Consider the following 4,783-nt stretch of genomic DNA (forward strand, 5'->3'; position numbering starts at 1 on the left):
CTACATCATCAGTTCCCTCTCTTGCGATAGCTTCGATTATACTCTTCGCGTAATCAAATTTTTTTTTACCTATATTACTCACTGATGATAAAACTCTAATTTCTAGCTCGGATACGTCATGAAAACATACTTATTGTCAGCCATGACCATTCCACTCAAATTTCAGGACGAAATTTCTTTAACGGGTAGGTACTGTGACGACCCGAAAATTTCTGACCAAATTAAAACTTAATCTTTATATGTTCCAACACAATAAGCAAAGCCTGTAATGTTGAGTCTCGAAATGTTTGAACTATTTATATAGATTCATTTAACCTGTGACTATTTCTGACGATTCACGAACAATTGTGTGTAAATAAATATGTAAATATATATACATATATAAATATAAGAGTGCATGTTAAGTTATATTAATAAAATACAAAATAATCATTTGAATTGAAAATGTAAAATAATGTACAAGATAATTAAGATTAAAATTTATTTATGATTTAAACGAATTCTTATTTTTATTTATTATCATTTTTATGATATTATTTAGTTATTTTATTAGAATTATTATTAATATTATTAGGGTATTTACTATTAATATTTATTAAAAATAAAAATAGGGAATCCCATTCTGTTAGAAGTAACTATCAATTTTTTTTCTTTTTCTTCACATGAAAATAATTTACGTACTTCATGTCTCCAGTTTGTTACAAGTCTACTTCACAAATCAATTGGAAATCAATTTAACTGTTAAATCATGTACCTAATCACTCTATATAAGTTACAAACTGCAATTTGAGTTGAAAATAAAGAAAACCCAGAAAATAAGCTCGACACTCTGTACATTCATCTTTTTCACCATATTTTGATTTAGAACAAATTTTCAAAATGTAATAATGCAGTCATGTTAGAAATCGTCTATCTAAACTATCTGTAAGTTTTCAATCCTCAATTCTTTCTATTAATTTCTAATTTGAGAGTCAAAGTTTTGGTTTTCAAAGTCAACAAAGTGTTCTTGAATCAAATTCGAGTTTGTTTTGATATCTCCAGTTAATTTGATGATCCATAAAGATTATAGGAATGATTTGCAACACAATTCATGTTGTAATCATAACCTATAACACTCTTAATCTAAAAATCAATTTTTGAGTTCTTGAGTTCTTCACAGTGATATACACTAACGTGAATTCGAAACAAATTTCAAAAACTAAAAATGTAGAGTTGTTAGGAATCATTTACTTAAACTTCCTGCAAAATCTCAAGTTCCAATTCTTGATAACGAATTCGAATTTGCGAGTCAAAGTTAAATTGTCAAAAGTCAACTGTTTTGTTCTTGGAGAAATTAGAGCTTGTTTTGATGTTTTAAGTTCAATTGACGATTTCAATAGTTTTTAGGAATGATTTGAAACATGTTTCATGTTGTAAAGATTGTCCAAAACGAACTCAAAATTGAAAACAAATTTTTTTTTTCTTGGCTACCAGCAAGCAGTAGGATTTTTTTGTTTTTTTTCTCATTTTTTTTATATCATGAACACATTTTTATTTTTTGTTTCATGTTTGTTTAGAAGTCCTAAAACCATTTTGATGATTGACTATTAAGAATGAAGTTGTTTGATTGTTTAGATTTTGGTGAAGAAGATGAAGTGGGTTGAAACATGTAATAGATAAGTATTTGGGTTTGTATTATAAATCAGAAAAACTGAAATGGAGGAATGGTTAAGGGTGTTGATGAGTGAGCGAGAGGTCTTGGGTTCGAGCTCGGCTTGGTGCAATTTTTTTAAAACTGACTCCTAAGGTAGTTTTATACTTTTAAAAATTATTATTATTATTAATATTATTATTATTATCCTTAGGTATTTCTACAATTATTAATTTTACAAAACAAAAGATATATATGTAAATATATTATTACATAAAATATACTAATATTACATAAAATTATGTTTCAACTAATATTATTGATATAACATTAATTAAATATCAAATAAGTATCATAATATATTATAAGAATAATTAATACATAACAAATATATAAACTTAATTGATTTATACTATAATGTGTTAATACTTGATATAGGTTCGTGAATCCGAGGCCAACCCTGCATTGTTCAATGTCGTCATATGTATTTTTACTACAAAATACAGTATTGTGAGTTTCATTTACCTTTTTACCCTTTATATTTTTGGGCTGAGAATACATGCGCAACTTTTATAACTGTTTTACGAAATAGACACAAGTAATCGAAATTACGTTCTATGGTTGAATGATCGAAACTGAATATGCCCCTTTTTATTAAGTCTGGTAATCTAAGAATTAGGGAACAGACACCCTAATTGACGCGAACTCTAAAGATAGATCTATCGGGCCCAACAAGCCCCATCCAAAGTACCGGATGCTTTAGTACTTCGAAATTTATATCATGTCCGAAGGAGGATCCCGGAATGATGGGGATATTCTTATATGCATATTGTGAATGTCGGTTACCAGGTGTTCAATCCATATGAATGATATTTTTGTCTCTATGCATGGGACGTATGATTATGAGAAATGGAAGTATGAAATCTTGTGGTCTATTAAAATTATGAAATGATTCTTTATGATAAACTAATGAACTCACCAACCTTTTGGTTGACACTTTAAAGCATGTTTATTCTCAGGTACGAAAGAAATCTTCCGCTGTGCATTTGCTGATATTAGAGATATTACTTGGAGTCATTCATGACATATTTCAAAAGATGTTGCATTCGAGTCGTTGAGTTCATCAAGATTATTATTAAGTCAATTATATTTGGATATATTATGAAATGCTTTACATGCCTGTCAACTGTCGATGTAACGAAAGTTTGTCTTTTAAAAACGAATGCAATGTTTGTAAAATTTATCATATAGAGGTCAATTACCTCGCGATGTAATCAACTATTGTGAATCGTTTGTAATCGATATGGACTTCGTCCGGATGGATTAGGACGGGTCTCTACAAGTTGGATGGGTCAGGTAATGGGTCAAAACAAGTTCAGGTTGAAACGAGTCATATTTATCACGAGTTTATTATTTTTTCCCCCTTAAATTTAACGTACGAGGTTTACAAGCAGAATCTTGGACGAGTTTCAACCTGTTTGACCGTTCTTCATTGTGTAGTTTTGTTGACAAAAACTTTCTTTTTGGCCTATGCTTTCTCCACTTGAGCTTGGGCAGTAGTGACAGGATCCATTTGTGGGACTTCACAACCAGAAGATTTCAATGTGAAATATATGGCTCATATATCTTCGACCCGCACGAATTTTACCTTTTGGTTGTAAAGTAAGTTTTCTCGTCACTTGTTTTAGTGTTTATAGCCCAACAGTGTTTTGTAAACTGAAAGAGTTGACTAATCCAGTTTGATTACTTGTTAAACTTTATTGTAGGACAACTTTTGGGAGATGGGTGATACTGGGCCATGTGGACCATGTACTGAAATACACTTCGATAGAATAGGTGGTCGTGATGTTCCAGAGTTGGTTAACAATGATAATCCTACATTGATTGAGATATGGAATAATGTGTTTATTCAGGTAAAGCTCTTTCTACTTTCTATTTCTTAAGTAGGACTGCCTAGCCTTTGTTCTGTGTTATATAAGACTGAAATACACGATGTTATATTTCTTATCATACAGTTTAACAGGGAAGCTGATGGTTCCTTGAAACCTTTGCCTGCAAAACACGTGGATACTGGTATGGGTTTCGAAATATTGACTTCAATACTCCAGAACAAGATGAGCGACTATGATACTGATGTCTTCATACCTATCTTTGATGCAATCCAGCATGTAATGTAAATACTTCTATATGTACTCTTCTTACTATCTTTAGTTCCAATTTGCATTTAATTGAGTGTGTTTGATTTCTTCTGGGTAGGCAACTGGTGCTAGACCATATTCAGGCAAAGTGGGCCCTGATGTTGATGGAATTTACATGGCATACAGAGTTGTTGACCACATTAGAACTCTCTCATTTGCCATTGCAGATGGTTCACGGCTAGGTTGATATGTAAACCTGCTTTTATTGTATTTGTACACTACAATCTTGTAGTGTCAAATGTTTTTTCATTTTAATTTCTCATATATTTGATCAGGGTGTTATAAGACTACTACTTCTACATTGTTTCTTGATCTATTGTGTAGTATAACATGCCCCAACTTTCGTGTTAATAATTATGATAAACAGGCAATGAAGGGCGTGAATATGTTCTGCGGCGTATTCTTCGCCATGCTGTACGTTATGGAACTGAAGTACTGAAAGCACAACAAGGATTTTTTTTAATGGGTAGCATATAGTTTTGACTCACAATAGTTAGAAGTTGAACAATAAAGCTAACATCTTTGGTTGTAAAATGTAGGTTTGAGGTGGCTCAGCTCATAGAGTGCTCATTCCTATCCGTTTAAAATGCTGAAAACACTCGCTATGCATGATCAGCAAATAGTCATTAAATATAAGGATCTTTTATATGTGATCAGCAATAAAGCAGTGGAGAAAAACCCATTTGTGGAGAAAAACCCATTTGAACTGTTGTTTCTATATTATGTATATGAGTTGATACCCATTCGACATGTCCTTTTATAAAGTATATGAGTTGATTCCCATTTGACATGTACTTTTATATTATGTATAGGACCCAATAGGTTGGAGAAAAACCCATTAGAACTTTTTTTTTTTAAGTTTTTAATTGCATTGCTAGGCCTAACTTTTTTCAAGACCCAATTGACCCGAATGCTTGACCCATTTGATCTAATTTCAAGAGTATGGGTCTTAATT

Source organism: Rutidosis leptorrhynchoides, chromosome 8 (assembly GCF_046630445.1).
Source record: "Rutidosis leptorrhynchoides isolate AG116_Rl617_1_P2 chromosome 8, CSIRO_AGI_Rlap_v1, whole genome shotgun sequence".
Taxonomy (NCBI): domain Eukaryota; kingdom Viridiplantae; phylum Streptophyta; class Magnoliopsida; order Asterales; family Asteraceae; genus Rutidosis; species Rutidosis leptorrhynchoides.